Source organism: Oncorhynchus masou, unplaced genomic scaffold (assembly GCF_036934945.1).
Source record: "Oncorhynchus masou masou isolate Uvic2021 unplaced genomic scaffold, UVic_Omas_1.1 unplaced_scaffold_2134, whole genome shotgun sequence".
NCBI lineage: Eukaryota > Metazoa > Chordata > Actinopteri > Salmoniformes > Salmonidae > Oncorhynchus > Oncorhynchus masou.
In genome coordinates, this window is record NW_027008611.1 from 65,001 (window position 1) to 83,412 (window position 18,412).

An 18,412-nucleotide genomic window follows, 5' to 3' on the forward strand; every position below is an offset into this window, starting at 1 on the left:
AGTTCGTATAGGTCATACTGTTTACACAGTACCCCAGTGGCCTAAGACACTGGCCTCCTAAGCCATGGATTGTGAGTTCCAGTCTTTTCTTAAGTGGGTGAGAGCAGAGTGGCTCAGCGGAAGCGTGCTGGGCCCATAACCCAGAGGTCGATGGATCGAAACCATCCTCTGCTAAACAGATTCTTTTTAGATTTTAAGTGCAAACAAAACATTTAAAAAATGTGTCTTTTCATGGGCATGTCTCAGTTCCATTAGACATTTTTTTGACCTCTTCCAACAGTTCGTATAGGTCATACTGTTTACACAGTACCCCAGTGGCCTAAGACACTGGCCTCCTAAGCCATGGATTGTGAGTTCTAGTCTTTTCTGAAGTGGCTGAGAGCAGAGTGGCACAGCGGAAACGTGCTGGGCCCATAACCCAGAGGTCGATGGATCGGAACCATCCGCTGCTAAACATCTTCTTTTTAAAAATGAAAAGCAAACAGAAATGAGAAAGCTTCATTTGCGTCTCTCAGTGCTATCCAGTACACATTGTTTTTACTGCTTCTATCAGTTTACTGTTTGCAGTAGGTAAACAGTGCCCCAGTGGCCTAATGGATAAGGCACTGGCCTCCTAAAAAGGGATTGTGGGTTCAAGTCCCATCTGGGGTGGATGGGAGTGGAGTGGCACAGCCAATAACCCAGAGGTTGATTCAAGACCATTCTCTGCTAAACAGTTCTTTTTAGATTTTAAGTGCAAATAATTATTTTTTTTAATTTGTCATTTCATTGGCATGTCCCAGTTCCATTAGACATTTTTTTACCTCTTCCAACAGTTCGTATAGGTCATACTGTTTACACAGTACCCCAGTGGCCTAAGACACTGGCCTCCTAAGCCATGGATTGTGAGTTCTAGTCTTTTCTTAAGTGGCTGAGAGCAGAGTGACGCAGCGGAAGCGTGCTGGGCCCATAACCCAGAGGTCGATGGATCGAAACCATCCTCTGCTAAACTGATTCTTTTAGATTTTAAGTGCACACAATTATTTTTTTTAATTTGTCATTTCATTGGCATGTCCCAGTTCCATTATACACTTTTTTGACCTCTTCCAACAGTTCGTATTGGTCATACTGTTTACACAGTACCCCAGTGGCCTAAGACACTGGCCTCCTAAGCCATGGATTGCGAGTTCTAGTCTTTTCTTAAGTGGCTGAGAGCAGAGTGGCTCAGCGGAAGCGTGCTGGGCCCATAACCCAGAGGTCGATGGATCGAAACCATCCTCTGCTAAACAGATTCTTTTTAGATTTTAAGTGCAAACAAAACATTTAAAAAATGTGTCTTTTCATGGGCATGTCTCAGTTCCATTAGACATTTTTTTGACCTCTTCCAACAGTTCGTATAGGTCATACTGTTTACACAGTACCCCAGTGCCCTAAGACACTGGCCTCCTAAGCCATGGATTGTGAGTTCTAGTCTTTTCTGAAGTGGCTGAGAGCAGAGTGGCACAGCGGAAACGTGCTGGGCCCATAACCCAGAGGTCGATGGATCGGAACCATCCGCTGCTAAACATCTTCTTTTTAAAAATGAAAAGCAAACAGAAATGAGAAAGCTAAATTTCATTTGCGTCTCTCAGTGCTATCCAGTACACATTGTTTTTACTGCTTCTATCAGTTCGTACTGTTTGCAGTAGGTAAACAGTGCCCCAGTGGCCTAATGGATAAGTCACTGGCCTCCTAAGCCAGGGATTGTGGGTTCAAGTCCCATCTGGGGTGGATGGAAGTGGAGTGGCACAGCGGAAGAGTGCTGGGCCCATAACCCAGAGGTTGATCGATCGAGACCATTCTCTGCTAAACAGTTTCTTTTTAGATTTTAAGTGCAAACAATTCTTTTTTTTTAAATTTGTCATTTCATTGGCATGTCTCAGTTCCATTAGACATTTTTTTGACCTCTTCCAACAGTTCGTATTGGTCATACTGTTTACACAGTACCCCAGTGGCCTAAGACACTGGCCTCCTAAGCCATGGATTGTGAGTTCTAGTCTTTTCTTAAGTGGCTGAGAGCAGAGTGGCGCAGCGGAAGCGTGCTGGGCCCATAACAAAGAGGTCGATGGATGAAAACCATCCTTTGCTATACACTTTCTTTTTAGATTTAAAGTGCAAACAAAAAATTTAAAAAATGTGTCGTTTCATGGGCATGTCTCAGTTCCATTAGACATTTTTTTGACCTCTTCCAACAGTTCGTATAGGTCATACTGTTTACACAGTACCCCAGTGGCCTAAGACACTGGCCTCCTAAGCCATGGATTGTGAGTTCTAGTCTTTTCTTAAGTGGCTGAGAGCAGAGTGGCGCAGCGGAAGCGTGCTGGGCCCATAACCCAGAGGTCGATGGATCGAAACCATCCTCTGCTATACACTTTCTTTTTAGATTTAAAGTGCAAACAAAAAAAATAAAAAATGTGTCGTTTCATGGTCATGTCTCATTGCCAATATACATTTTTTTAACCTCTTCTAACAGTTCGTATAGGTCATACTGTTTACACAGTACCCCAGTGGCCTAAGACACTGGCCTCCTAAGCCAGGGATTGTGGGTTCAAGTCCCATCTGGGGTGGAACGAAGTGGAGTGGAACAGCGGAAGCGTGCTGGGCCCATAACCCAGAGGTTGATGGAACGAGACCATTCTCTGCTAAACAGTTCCTTTTTAGATTTTAAGTGCAAACAATTTTTTTTTTAAATTTGTCATTTCATTGGCATGTCTCAGTTCCATTATACACTTTTTTGACCTCTTCCAACAGTTCGTATTGGTCATACTGTTTACACAGTACCCCAGTGGCCTAAGACACTGGCCTCCTAAGCCATGGATTGAGAGTTCTAGTCTTTTCTTAAGTGTCTGAGAGAAGAGTGGCGCAGCGGAAGCGTGCTGGGCCCATAACAAAGAGGTCGATGGATGAAAACCATCCTCTGCTATACACTTTCTTTTTAGATTTAAAGTGCAAACAAAAAATTTAAAAAATGTTTCGTTTCATGGGCATGTCTCAGTTCCATTAGACATTTTTTTGACCTCTTCCAACAGTTCGTATAGGTCATACTGTTTACACAGTACCCCAGTGGCCTAAGACACTGGCCTCCTAAGCCATGGATTGTGAGTTCTAGTCTTTTCTTAAGTGGCTGAGAGCAGAGTGGCGCAGTGGAAGCGTGCTGGGCCCATAACCCAGAGGTCGATGGATCGAAACCATCCTCTGCTAAACTGATTCTTTTTAGATTTTAAGTGCAAACAATTTTTTTATTTTATTTGTCATTTCATTGGCATGTCCCAGTTCCATTAGACATTTTTTTGACCTCTTCCAACAGTTCGTATTGGTCATACTGTTTACACAGTACCCCAGTGGCCTAAGACACTGGCCTCCTAAGCCATGGATTGTGAGTTCTAGTCTTTTCTTAAGTGGCTGAGAGCAGAGTGGCGCAGCGGAAGCGTGCTGGGCCCATAACCCAGAGGTCGATGGATCGAAACCATCCTCTGCTAAACAGATTCTTTTTAGATTTCAAGTGCAAACAAAAAATTTAAAAAATGTGTCGTTTCATGGGCATGTCTCAGTTCCATTAGACATTTTTTTGACCTCTTCCAACAGTTCGTATTGGTCATACTGTTTACACAGTACCCCAGTGGCCTAAGACACTGGCCTCCTAAGCCATGGATTGAGAGTTCTAGTCTTTTCTTAAGTGTCTGAGAGAAGAGTGGCGCAGCGGAAGCGTGCTGGGCCCATAACAAAGAGGTCGATGGATGGAAACCATCCTCTGCTATACACTTTCTTTTAGATTTAAAGTGCAAACAAAAAAAATAAAAAATGTGTCGTTTCATGGTCATGTCTCATTGCCAATACACATTTTTTTTAACCTCTTCTAACAGTTCGTATAGGTCATACTGTTTACACAGTACCCCAGTGGCCTAAGACACTGGCCTCCTAAGCCAGGGATTGTGGGTTCAAGTCCCATCTGGGGTGGATCGAAGTGGAGTGGAACAGCGGAAGCGTGCTGGGCCCATAACAAAGAGGTCGATGGATGAAAACCATCCTCTGCTATACACTTTCTTTTTAGATTTAAAGTGCAAACAAAAAAATAAAAAAATTTTCGTTTCATGGGCATGTCTCAGTTCCATTAGACATTTTTTTGACCTCTTCCAACAGTTCGTATAGGTCATACTGTTTACACAGTACCCCAGTGGCCTAAGACACTGGCCTCCTAAGCCATGGATTGTGAGTTCTAGTCTTTTCTTAAGTGGCTGAGAGCAGAGTGGTGCAGCGGAAGCGTGCTGGGCCCATAACCCAGAGGTCGATGGATCGAAACCATCCTCTGCTAAACTGATTCTTTTTAGATTTTAAGTGCAAACAATTTTTTTTTTTAATTTGTCATTTCATTGGCATGTCTCAGTTCCATTAGACATTTTTTTGACCTCTTCCAACAGTTCGTATTGGTCATACTGTTTACAAAGTACCCCAGTGGCCTAAGACACTGGCCTCCTAAGCCATGGATTGTGAGTTCTAGTCTTTTCTTAAGTGGCTGAGAGCAGAGTGGCGCAGCGGAAGCGTGCTGGGCCCATAACCCAGAGGTTGATGGATCGAAACCATCCTCTGCTAAACAGATTCTTTTTAGATTTTAAGTGCAAACAATTTTTTTTTTAATTTGTCATTTCATTGGCATGTCTCAGTTCCATTAGACATTTTTTTGACCTCTTCCAACAGTTCGTATTGGTCATACTGTTTACACAGTACCCCAGTGGCCTAAGACACTGGCCTCCTAAGCCATGGATTGTGAGTTCTAGTCTTTTCTTAAGTGGCTGAGAGCAGAGTGGCGCAGCGGAAGCGTGCTGGGCCCATAACCCAGAGGTCGATGGATCGAAACCATCCTCTGCTAAACAGATTCTTTTTAGATTTCAAGTGCAAACAAAAAATTAAAAAAATGTGTCATTTCATGGGCATGTCTCAGTTCCATTAGACATTTTTTGACCTCTTCCAACAGTTCGTATTGGTCATACTGTTTACACAGTACCCCAGTGGCCTAAGACACTGGCCTCCTAAGCCATGGATTGAGAGTTCTAGTCTTTTCTTAAGTGGCTGAGAGCAGAGTGGCGCAGCGGAAGCGTGCTGGGCCCATAACCCAGAGGTTGATGGATAGAAACCATCCTCTGCTAAACAGTTTCTTTTCAGATTTTAAGTGCAAACAAAAAATTTAAAAAATGTGTCGTTTCATGGTCATGTCTCATTGCCAATATATATATTTTTTTACCTCTTCCAACAGTTCGTATAGGTCATACTGTTTACACAGTACCCCAGTGGCCTAAGACACTGGCCTCCTAAGCCATGGATTGTGAGTTCTAGTCTTTTCTTAAGTGGCTGAGAGCAGAGTGGCGCAGCGGAAGCGTGCTGGGCCCATAACCCAGAGGTCGATGGATCGAAACCATCCTCTGCTAAACAGATTCTTTTTAGATTTTAAGTGCAAACAATTTTTTTTAATTTGTCATTTCATTGGCATGTCTCAGTTCCATTAGACATTTTTTTGACCTCTTCCAACAGTTCGTATTGGTCATACTGTTTACACAGTACCCCAGTGGCCTAAGACACTGGCCTCCTAAGCCATGGATTGTGAGTTCTAGTCTTTTCTTAAGTGGCTGAGAGCAGAGTGGCGCAGCGGAAGCGTGCTGGGCCCATAACCCAGAGGTCGATGGATCGAAACCATCCTCTGCTAAACAGATTCTTTTTAGATTTCAAGTGCAAACAAAAAATTTAAAAAAATGTGTCGTTTCATGGGCATGTCTCAGTTCCATTAGACATTTTTTTGACCTCTTCCAACAGTTCGTATTGGTCATACTGTTTACACAGTACCCCAGTGGCCTAAGACACTGGCCTCCTAAGCCATGGATTGAGAGTTCTAGTCTTTTCTTAAGTGTCTGAGAGAAGAGTGGCGCAGCGGAAGCGTGCTGGGCCCATAACAAAGAGGTCGATGGATGGAAACCATCCTCTGCTATACACTTTCTTTTTAGATTTAAAGTGCAAACAAAAAAAATAAAAAATGTGTCGTTTCATGGTCATGTCTCATTGCCAATATACATTTTTTTTAACCTCTTCTAACAGTTCGTATAGGTCATACTGTTTACACAGTACCCCAGTGGCCTAAGACACTGGCCTCCTAAGCCAGGGATTGTGGGTTCAAGTCCCATCTGGGGTGGATCGAAGTGGAGTGGAACAGCGGAAGCGTGCTGGGCCCATAACCCAGAGGTTGATGGAACGAGACCATTCTCTGCTAAACAGTTCCTTTTTAGATTTTAAGTGCAAACAATTTTTTTTTTTAAATTTGTCATTTCATTGGCATGTCTCAGTTCCATTATACACTTTTTTGACCTCTTCCAACAGTTCGTATTGGTCATACTGTTTACACAGTACCCCAGTGGCCTAAGACACTGGCCTCCTAAGCCATGGATTGAGAGTTCTAGTCTTTTCTTAAGTGTCTGAGAGAAGAGTGGCGCAGCGGAAGCGTGCTGGGCCCATAACAAAGAGGTCGATGGATGAAAACCATCCTCTGCTATACACTTTCTTTTTAGATTTAAAGTGCAAACAAAAAAATTAAAAAATGTTTCGTTTCATGGGCATGTCTCAGTTCCATTAGACATTTTTTTGACCTCTTCCAACAGTTCGTATAGGTCATACTGTTTACACAGTACCCCAGTGGCCTAAGACACTGGCCTCCTAAGCCATGGATTGTGAGTTCTAGTCTTTTCTTAAGTGGCTGAGAGCAGAGTGGCGCAGCGGAAGCGTGCTGGGCCCATAACCCAGAGGTCGATGGATCGAAACCATCCTCTGCTAAACTGATTCTTTTTAGATTTTAAGTGCAAACAATTTTTTTTTTATTTGTCATTTCATTGGCATGTCCCAGTTCCATTAGACATTTTTTTGACCTCTTCCAACAGTTCGTATTGGTCATACTGTTTACAAAGAACCCCAGTGGCCTAAGACACTGGCCTCCTAAGCCATGGATTGTGAGTTCTAGTCTTTTCTTAAGTGGCTGAGAGAAGAGTGGCGCAGCGGAAGCGTGCTGGGCCCATAACAAAGAGGTCGATGGATGGAAACCATCCTCTGCTATACACTTTCTTTTTAGATTTAAAGTGCAAACAAAAAAAATAAAAAATGTGTCGTTTCATGGTCATGTCTCATTGCCAATATACATTTTTTTTAACCTCTTCTAACAGTTCGTATAGGTCATACTGTTTACACAGTACCCCAGTGGCCTAAGACACTGGCCTCCTAAGCCAGGGATTGTGGGTTCAAGTCCCATCTGGGGTGGAACGAAGTGGAGTGGAACAGTGGAAGCGTGCTGGGCCCATAACCCAGAGGTTGATGGAAATAGACCATTCTCTGCTATACAGTTCCTTTTTAGATTTTAAGTGCAAACAATTTTTTTTTTTAATTTGTCATTTCATTGGCATGTCTCAGTTCCATTATACACTTTTTTGACCTCTTCCAACAGTTCGTATTGGTCATACTGTTTACACAGTACCCCAGTGGCCTAAGACACTGGCCTCCTAAGCCATGGATTGAGAGTTCTAGTCTTTTCTTAAGTGTCTGAGAGAAGAGTGGCGCAGCGGAAGCGTGCTGGGCCCATAACAAAGAGGTCGATGGATGGAAACCATCCTCTGCTAAACAGATTCTTTTTAGATTTTAAGTGCAAACAAAAAATTTAAAAAATGTGTCGTTTCATGGGCATGTCTCAGTTCCATTAGACATTTTTTTGACCTCTTCCAACAGTTCGTATAGGTCATACTGTTTACACAGTACCCCAGTGGCCTAAGACACTGGCCTCCTAAGCCATGGATTGTGAGTTCTAGTCTTTTCTTAATTGGCTGAGAGCAGAGTGGCGCAGCGGAAGCGTGCTGGGCCCATAACCCAGAGGTCGATGGATCGAAACCATCCTCTGCTATACACTTTCTTTTTAGATTTAAAGTGCAAACAAAAAAAATAAAAAATGTGTCGTTTCATGGTCATGTCTCATTGCCAATATACATTTTTTTTAACCTCTTCTAACAGTTCGTATAGGTCATACTGTTTACACAGTACCCCAGTGGCCTAAGACACTGGCCTCCTAAGCCAGGGATTGTGGGTTCAAGTCCCATCTGGGGTGGAACGAGTGGAGTGGAACAGCGGAAGCATGCTGGGCCCATAACCCAGAGGTTGATGGAACGAGACCATTCTCTGCTAAACAGTTCCTTTTTAGATTTTAAGTGCAAACAATTTTTTTTTTTTAATTTGTCATTTCATTGGCATGTCTCAGTTCCATTATACACTTTTTTGACCTCTTCCAACAGTTCGTATTGGTCATACTGTTTACACAGTACCCCAGTGGCCTAAGACACTGGCCTCCTAAGCCATGGATTGAGAGTTCTAGTCTTTTCTTAAGTGTCTGAGAGAAGAGTGGCGCAGCGGAAGCGTGCTGGGCCCATAACAAAGAGGTCGATGGATGAAAACCATCCTCTGCTATACACTTTCTTTTTAGATTTAAAGTGCAAACAAAAAATTTAAAAAATGTTTCGTTTCATGGGCATGTCTCAGTTCCATTAGACATTTTTTTGACCTCTTCCAACAGTTCGTATAGGTCATACTGTTTACACAGTACCCCAGTGGCCTAAGACACTGGCCTCCTAAGCCATGGATTGTGAGTTCTAGTCTTTTCTTAAGTGGCTGAGAGCAGAGTGGTGCAGCGGAAGCGTGCTGGGCCCATAACCCAGAGGTCGATGGATCGAAACCATCCTCTGCTAAGCTGATTCTTTTTAGATTTTAAGTGCAAACAATTTTTTTTATTTATTTGTCATTTCATTGGCATGTCCCAGTTCCATTAGACATTTTTTTGACCTCTTCCAACAGTTCGTATTGGTCATACTGTTTACAAAGAACCCCAGTGGCCTAAGACACTGGCCTCCTAAGCCATGGATTGTGAGTTCTAGTCTTTTCTTAAGTGGCTGAGAGCAGAGTGGCGCAGCGGAAGCGTGCTGGGCCCATAACCCAGAGGTTGATGGATAGAAACCATCCTCTGCTAAACAGATTCTTTTTAGATTTTAAGTGCAAACAATTTTTTTTTTTAATTTGTCATTTCATTGGCATGTCTCAGTTCCAATAGACATTTTTTTGACCTCTTCCAACAGTTCGTATTGGTCATACTGTTTACACAGTACCCCAGTGGCCTAAGACACTGGCCTCCTAAGCCATGGATTGTGAGTTCTAGTCTTTTCTTAAGTGGCTGAGAGCAGAGTGGCGCAGCGGAAGCGTGCTGGGCCCATAACCCAGAGGTCGATGGATCGAAACCATCCTCTGCTAAACAGATTCTTTTTAGATTTTAAGTGCAAACAAAAAATTTAAAAAATGTGTCGTTTCATGGGCATGTCTCAGTTCCATTAGACATTTTTTTGACCTCTTCCAACAGTTCGTATTGGTCATACTGTTTACACAGTACCCCAGTGGCCTAAGACACTGGCCTCCTAAGCCATGGATTGTGAGTTCTAGTCTTTTCTTAAGTGGCTGAGAGCAGAGTGGCGCAGCGGAAGCGTGCTGGGCCCATAACCCAGAGGTTGATGGATAGAAACCATCCTCTGCTAAACAGTTTCTTTTCAGATTTTAAGTGCAAACAAAAAATTTAAAAAATGTGTCGTTTCATGGTCATGTCTCATTGCCAATATATATTTTTTTTACCTCTTCCAACAGTTCGTATAGGTCATACTGTTTACACAGTACCCCAGTGGCCTAAGACACTGGCCTCCTAAGCCATGGATTGTGAGTTCCTAGTATTTTCTTAAGTGGCTGAGAGCAGAGTGGCACAGCGGAAGCGTGCTGGGCCCATAACCCAGAGGTCGATGGATCGAAACCATCCTCTGCTAAACAGATTCTTTTTAGATTTTAAGTGCAAACAATTTTTTTTTTTAATTTGTCATTTCATTGGCATGTCTCAGTTCCATTAGACATTTTTTTGACCTCTTCCAACAGTTCGTATTGGTCATACTGTTTACACAGTACCCCAGTGGCCTAAGACACTGGCCTCCTAAGCCATGGATTGTGAGTTCTAGTCTTTTCTTAAGTGGCTGAGAGCAGAGTGGCGCAGCGGAAGCGTGCTGGGCCCATAACCCAGAGGTCGATGGATCGAAACCATCCTCTGCTAAACAGATTCTTTTTAGATTTCAAGTGCAAACAAAAAATTTAAAAAATGTGTCGTTTCATGGGCATGTCTCAGTTCCATTAGACATTTTTTTGACCTCTTCCAACAGTTCGTATTGGTCATACTGTTTACACAGTACCCCAGTGGCCTAAGACACTGGCCTCCTAAGCCATGGATTGAGAGTTCTAGTCTTTTCTTAAGTGTCTGAGAGAAGAGTGGCGCAGCGGAAGCGTGCTGGGCCCATAACAAAGAGGTCGATGGATGGAAACCATCCTCTGCTATACACTTTCTTTTAGATTTAAAGTGCAAACAAAAAAAATAAAAAATGTGTCGTTTCATGGTCATGTCTCATTGCCAATATACATTTTTTTTAACCTCTTCTAACAGTTCGTATAGGTCATACTGTTTACACAGTACCCCAGTGGCCTAAGACACTGGCCTCCTAAGCCAGGGATTGTGGGTTCAAGTCCCATCTGGGGTGGATCGAAGTGGAGTGGAACAGCGGAAGCGTGCTGGGCCCATAACCCAGAGGTTGATGGAACGAGACCATTCTCTGCTAAACAGTTCCTTTTTAGATTTTAAGTGCAAACAATTTTTTTTTTTAATTTGTCATTTCATTGGCATGTCTCAGTTCCATTATACACTTTTTTGACCTCTTCCAACAGTTCGTATTGGTCATACTGTTTACACAGTACCCCAGTGGCCTAAGACACTGGCCTCCTAAGCCATGGATTGAGAGTTCTAGTCTTTTCTTAAGTGTTCTGAGAGAAGAGTGGCGCAGCGGAAGCGTGCTGGGCCCATAACAAAGAGGTCGATGGATGAAAACCATCCTCTGCTATACACTTTCTTTTTAGATTTTAAGTGCAAACAAAAAAATTAAAAAATGTTTCGTTTCATGGGCATGTCTCAGTTCCATTAGACATTTTTTTGACCTCTTCCAACAGTTCGTATAGGTCATACTGTTTACACAGTACCCCAGTGGCCTAAGACACTGGCCTCCTAAGCCATGGATTGTGAGTTCTAGTCTTTTCTTAAGTGGCTGAGAGCAGAGTGGCGCAGCGGAAGCGTGCTGGGCCCATAACCCAGAGGTCGATGGATCGAAACCATCCTCTGCTAAACTGATTCTTTTTAGATTTTAAGTGCAAACAATTTTTTTATTTATTTGTCATTTCATTGGCATGTCCCAGTTCCATTAGACATTTTTTTGACCTCTTCCAACAGTTCGTATTGGTCATACTGTTTACAAAGAACCCCAGTGGCCTAAGACACTGGCCTCCTAAGCCATGGATTGTGAGTTCTAGTCTTTTCTTAAGTGGCTGAGAGCAGAGTGGCGCAGCGGAAGCGTGCTGGGCCCATAACCCAGAGGTTGATGGATAGAAACCATCCTCTGCTAAACAGTTTCTTTTTAGATTTTAAGTGCAAACAAAAAATTTTTTTAAAATTGTCATTTCATTGGCATGTCTCAGTTCCATTAGACATTTTTTTGACCTCTTCCAACAGTTCGTATTGGTCATACTGTTTACACAGTACCCCAGTGGCCTAAGACACTGGCCTCCTAAGCCATGGATTGTGAGTTCTAGTCTTTTCTTAAGTGGCTGAGAGCAGAGTGGCGCAGCGGAAGCGTGCTGGGCCCATAACCCAGAGGTCGATGGATCGAAACCATCCTCTGCTAAACAGATTCTTTTTAGATTTCAAGTGCAAACAAAAAATTAAAAAAATGTGTCGTTTCATGGGCATGTCTCAGTTCCATTAGACATTTTTTTGACCTCTTCCAACAGTTCGTATTGGTCATACTGTTTACACAGTACCCCAGTGGCCTAAGACACTGGCCTCCTAAGCCATGGATTGAGAGTTCTAGTCTTTTCTTAAGTGGCTGAGAGCAGAGTGGCGCAGCGGAAGCGTGCTGGGCCCATAACCCAGAGGTTGATGGATAGAAACCATCCTCTGCTAAACAGTTTCTTTTCAGATTTTAAGTGCAAACAAAAAATTTAAAAAATGTGTCGTTTCATGGTCATGTCTCATTGCCAATATATATATTTTTTTACCTCTTCCAACAGTTCGTATAGGTCATACTGTTTACACAGTACCCCAGTGGCCTAAGACACTGGCCTCCTAAGCCATGGATTGTGAGTCCTAGTATTTTCTTAAGTGGCTGAGAGCAGAGTGGCACAGCGGAAGCGTGCTGGGCCCATAACCCAGAGGTCGATGGATCGAAACCATCCTCTGCTAAACAGATTCTTTTTAGATTTTAAGTGCAAACAATTTTTTTTTTTAATTTGTCATTTCATTGGCATGTCTCAGTTCCATTAGACATTTTTTTGACCTCTTCCAACAGTTCGTATTGGTCATACTGTTTACACAGTACCCCAGTGGCCTAAGACACTGGCCTCCTAAGCCATGGATTGTGAGTTCTAGTCTTTTCTTAAGTGCCTGAGAGCAGAGTGGCGCAGCGGAAGCGTGCTGGGCCCATAACCCAGAGGTCGATGGATCGAAACCATCCTCTGCTAAACAGATTCTTTTTAGATTTCAAGTGCAAACAAAAAATTAAAAAAATGTGTCGTTTCATGGGCATGTCTCAGTTCCATTAGACATTTTTTTGACCTCTTCCAACAGTTCGTATTGGTCATACTGTTTACACAGTACCCCAGTGGCCTAAGACACTGGCCTCCTAAGCCATGGATTGAGAGTTCTAGTCTTTTCTTAAGTGTCTGAGAGAAGAGTGGCGCAGCGGAAGCGTGCTGGGCCCATAACTAAAAAATGTGTCGTTTCATGGTCATGTCTCATTGCCAATATAAATCAAATCAAATCAAATCAAATTTATTTATATAGCCCTTCGTACATCAGCTGATATCTCAAAGTGCTGTACAGAAACCCAGCCTAAAACCCCAAACAGCAAGCAATGCAGGTGTAGAAGCACGGTGGCTAGGAAAAACTCCCTAGAAAAGCCAAAACCTAGGAAGAAACCTAGAGAGGAACCAGGCTATGTGGGGTGGCCAGTCCTCTTCTGGCTGTGCCGGGTAGAGATTATAACAGAACATGGCCAAGATGTTCAAATGTTCATAAATGACCAGCATGGTCGAATAATAATAAGGCAGAACAGTTGAAACTGGAGCAGCAGCACGGCCAGGTGGACTGGGGACAGCAAGGAGTCATCATGTCAAGTAGTCCTGGGGCATGGTCCTAGGGCCGCGGTTCAGTTGAAACTGGAGCAGCAGCACGGCCAGGTGGACTGGGGACAGCAAGGAGTCATCATGTCAGGTAGTCCTGGGGCATGGTCCTAGGGCTCAGGTCCTCCGAGAGAGAGAAGGAGAGAATTAGAGAACGCACACTTAGATTCACACAGGACACCGAATTGGACAGGAGAAGTACTCCAGATATAACAAACTGACCCCAGCCCCCGACACATAAACTACTGCAGCATAAATACTGAAGGCTGAGACAGGAGGGGTCAGGAGACACTGTGGCCCCACCCGAGGACACCCCCGGACAGGGCCAAACAGGAAGGATATAACCCCACCCACTATGCCAAAGCACAGCCCCCACACCACTGGAGGGATATCTTCAACCACCAACTTACCATCCTGAGACAAAGCTGAGTATAGCCCGCAAAGATCTCCGCCACGGCACAACCCAAGGGGGGCGCCAACCCAGACAGGATGACCACATCAGTGAATCAACCCACTCAGGTGACGCACCCCCTCAGGGACGGCATGAGAGAGCCCCAGCAAGCCAGTGACTCAGCCCCTGTAATAGGGTTAGAGGCAGAGAATCCCAGTGGAAAGAGGGGAACCGGCCAGGCAGAGACAGCAAGGGTGGTTCGTTGCTCCAGAGCCTTTCCGTTCACCTTCCCACTCCTGGGCCAGACTACACTCAATCATATGACCCACTGAAGAGATGAGTCTTCAGTAAAGACTTAAAGGTTGAGACCGAGTTTGCGTCTCTGACATGGGTAGGCAGACCGTTCCATAAAAATGGAGCTCTATAGGAGAAAGCCCTGCCTCCAGCTGTTTGCTTAGAAATTCTAGGGACAATTAGGAGGCCTGCGTCTTGTGACCGTAGCGTACGTGTAGGTATGTACGGCAGGACCAAATCAGAGAGATAGGTAGGAGCAAGCCCATGCAATGCTTTGTAGGTTAGCAGTAAAACCTTGAAATCAGCCCTTGCTTTGACAGGAAGCCAGTGTAGGGAGGCTAGCACTGGAGTAATATGATCAAATTTTTGGTTCTAGTCAGGATTCTAGCAGCCGTATTTAGCACTAACTGAAGTTTATTTAGTGCTTTATCCGGGTAGCCGGAAAGTAGAGCATTGCAGTAGTCTAACCTAGAAGTGACAAAAGCATGGATTAATTTTTCTGCATCATTTTTGGACAGAAAGTTTCTGATTTTTGCAATGTTACGTAGATGGAAAAAAGCTGTCCTTGAAATGGTCTTGATATGTTCTTCAAAAGAGAGATCAGGGTCCAGAGTAACGCCGAGGTCCTTCACAGTTTTATTTGAGATGACTGTACAACCATTAAGATTAATTGTCAGATTCAACAGAAGATCTCTTTGTTTCTTGGGACCTAGAACAAGCATCTCTGTTTTATCCGAGTTTAAAAGTAGAAAGTTTGCTGCCATCCACTTCCTTATGTCTGAAACACATGCTTCTAGCGAGGGCAATTTTGGGGCTTCACCATGTTTCATTGAAATGTACAGCTGTGTATCATCCGCATAGCAGTGAAAGTTAACATTATGTTTTCGAATAACATCCCCAAGAGGTAAAATATATAGTGAAAACAACAGCGGTCCTAAAACGGAACCTTGAGGAACACCGAAATTTACAGTTGATTTGTCAGAGGACAAACCATCCACAGAGACAAACTGATATCTTTCCGACAGATAAGATCTAAACCAGGCCAGAACTTGACCGTGTAGACCAATTTGGGTTTCCAATCTCTCCAAAAGAATGTGGTGATCGATGGTATCAAAAGCAGCACTAAGGTCTAGGAGCACGAGGACAGATGCAGAGCCTCGGTCCGATGCCATTAAAATGTCATTTACCACCTTCACAAGTGCCGTCTCAGTGCTATGATGGGGTCTAAAACCAGACTGAAGCATTTCATATACATTGTTTGTCTTCAGGAAGGCAGTGAGTTGCTGAGCAACAGCCTTTTCTAAGATTTTTGAGAGGAATGGAAGATTCGATATAGGCCGATAGTTTTTTATATTTTCTGGGTCAAGGTTTGGCTTTTTCAAGAGAGGCTTTATTACTGCCACTTTTAGTGAGTTTGGTACACATCCGGTGGATAGAGAGCCGTTTATTATGTTCAACATAGGAGGGCCAAGCACAGGAAGCAGCTCTTTCAGTAGTTTAGTTGGAATAGGGTCCAGTAAGCAGCTTGAAGGTTTAGAGGCCATGATTATTTTCATCATTGTGTCAAGAGATATAGTACTAAAACACTTGAGCGTCTCTCTTGATCCTAGGTCCACGCAGAGTTGTGCAGACTCAGGACAACTGAGCTTTGAAGGAATACGCAGATTTAAGGAGGAGTCTGTAATTTGCTTTCTAATAATCATAATTTTTCCTCAAAGAAGTTCATGAATTTATCACTGCTAAAGTGAAAGTCATCCTCTCTGGGGAATGCTGCTTTTTAGTTAGCTTTGCGACCGTATCAAAAGGAATTTTGGATTGTTCTTATTGTCCTCAATTAAGTTAGAAAAATAGGATGATCGAGCAGCAGTAAGGGCTCTTCGGTACTGCACGGTACTGTCTTTCCAAGCTAGACGGAAGACTTCCAGTTTGGTGTGGCGCCATTTCCGTTCCAATTTTCTGGAAGCTTGCTTCAGAGCTCGGGTATTTTCTGTGTACCAGGGAGCTAGTTTCTTATGAGAAATGTTTTTAGTTTTTAGGGTGCAACTGCATCTAGGGTATTGCAAGGTTAAATTGAGTTCCTCAGTTAGGTGGTTAACTGATTTTTGTCCTCTGGTGTCATTGGGTAGACAGAGGGAATCTGGAAGGACATCAAGGAATCTTTGTGTTGTCTGTGAATTTATAGCACGACTTTTGATGTTCCTTGGTTGGGGTCTGAGCAGATTATTTGTTGCAATTGCAAACGTAATAAAATGGTGGTCCGATAGTCCTGGATTATGAGGAAAACATTAAGATCCACAACATTTATTCCATGGGACAAAACTAGGTCCAGCGTATGACTGTGACAGTGAGTGGGTCCAGAGACATGTTGGACAAAACCCACTGAGTCGATGATGGCTCCGAAAGCCTTTTGGAGTGGGTCTGTGGACTTTTCCATGTGAATATTAAAGTCACCAAAGATTAGAATATTATCTGCTATGACTACAAGGTCCGATAGGAATTCAGGGAACTCAGTGAGGAACGCTGTATATGACCCAGGAGGCCTGTAAACAGTAGCTATAAAAAGTGATTGAGTAGGCTGCATAGATTTCATGACTAGAAGCTCAAAAGACGAAAAACGTCATTTTTTTTTTGTAAATTGAAATTTGCTATCGTAAATGTTAGCAACACCTCCGCCTTTGCGGGATGCACGGGGGATATGGTCACTAGTGTAGCCAGGAGGTGAGGCCTCATTTAACACAGTAAATTCATCAGGCTTAAGCCATGTTTCAGTCAGGCCAATCACATCAAGATTATGATCAGTGATTAGTTCATTGACTATAATTGCCTTTGAAGTAAGGGATCTAACATTAAGTAGCCCTATTTTGAGATGTGAGGTATCATGATCTCTTTCAATAATGACAGGAATGGAGGTGGTCTTTATCCTAGTGAGATTGCTAAGGCGAACACCGCCATGTTTAGTTTTGCGCAACCTAGGTCGAGGCACAGACACGGTCTCAATGGTGATAGCTGAGCTGACTACACTGACTATGCTAGTGGCAGACTCCACTATGCTGGCAGGCTGGCTAACAGCCTGCTGCCTGGCCTGCACCCTATTTCATTGTGGAGCTAGAGGAGTTAGAGCCCTGTCTATGTTGGTAGATAAGATGAGAGCACCCTCCAGCTAGGATGGAGTCCGTCACTCCTCAGCAGGTCAGGCTTGGTCCTGTTTGTGGGTGAGTCCCAAAAAGAGGGCCAATTATCTACAAATTCTAACTTTTCGGAGGGGCAGAAAACAGTTTTCAACCAGCGATTGAGTTGTGAGACTCTGCTGTAGAGCTCATCACTCCCCCTAACTGGGAGGGGGCCAGAGACAATTACTCGATGCCGACACATCTTTCTAGCTGATTTACACGCAGAAGCTATGTTGCGCTTGGTGATCTCTGACTGTTTCATCCTAACATCGTTGGTGCCGACGTGGATAACAATATCTCTATACTCTCTACACTCGCCAGTTTTAGCTTTAGCCAGCACCATCTTCAGATTAGCCTTAACGTCGGTAGCCCTGCCCCCCGGTAAACAATGTATGATCGCTGGATGATTCGTTTTAAGTCTAATACTGCGGGTAATGGAGTCGCCAATGACTAGAGTTTTCAATTTGTCAGGAGCTAATGGTGGAAGCTTCGGCGTCTCAGACCCCGTAACGGGAGGAGTATAGACCAGAGAAGGCTCGGCCTCTGACTCCGACTCGCTACTTAATGGGGAAAACCGGTTGAAAGTTTCTGTCGGCTGAATGAGCGACACCGGTTGAGCGTTCCTACAGCATTTCCTTCCAGAAACCGTGAGAAAGTTGTCCGGCTGCGGGGACTGTGCCAGGGGATTTATACTACTATCTGTACTTGCTGGTGGCACAGACGCTGTTTCATCCTTTCCTACACTGAAATTACCCTTGCCTAACGATTGCGTCTGAAGCCGGGCTTGTAGCACAGCTATCCCTCGCCGTAAGGCGAGTACAGCGACTGCAATTAGAAGGCATCATGTTAATGTTACTACTTAGCTTCGGGTGTTGGAGGTCCTGACGAATCGTGTCCAGATAAAGCGTCCGGAGGAAAAAGTTGTGGGTGGAAAAAAAAAAATATATATATATATGTGTGTGTGTGTATAACAACAGTAATTAAAAAGTAAAAACCGTAAAATTGTCAGGTAGCAAAAATAGGTTGGCAACAAAACGCACAGCACAGCAACTCGAAAACAGCTCTTCTAACAGTTCGTATAGGTCATACTGTTTACACAGTACCCCAGTGGCCTAAGACACTGGCCTCCTAAGCCAGGGATTGTGGGTTCAAGTCCCATCTGGGGTGGATCGAAGTGGAGTGGAACAGCGGAAGCGTGCTGGGCCCATAACCCAGAGGTTGATGG

The 18,412-nt window shown here is 43.8% G+C and overlaps 1 non-coding gene across 1 annotated transcript; it reads left to right on the forward strand.

Moving 5' to 3' along the window:
• Window positions 1-1,676: 1,676 nt before the first annotated feature.
• Window positions 1,677-1,749, forward strand: trnar-ccu (transfer RNA arginine (anticodon CCU)). The gene has a single exon. It is a non-coding gene; the product is annotated as a tRNA-Arg (tRNA).
• The last annotated feature ends 16,663 nt before the right edge of the window (window positions 1,750-18,412 follow it).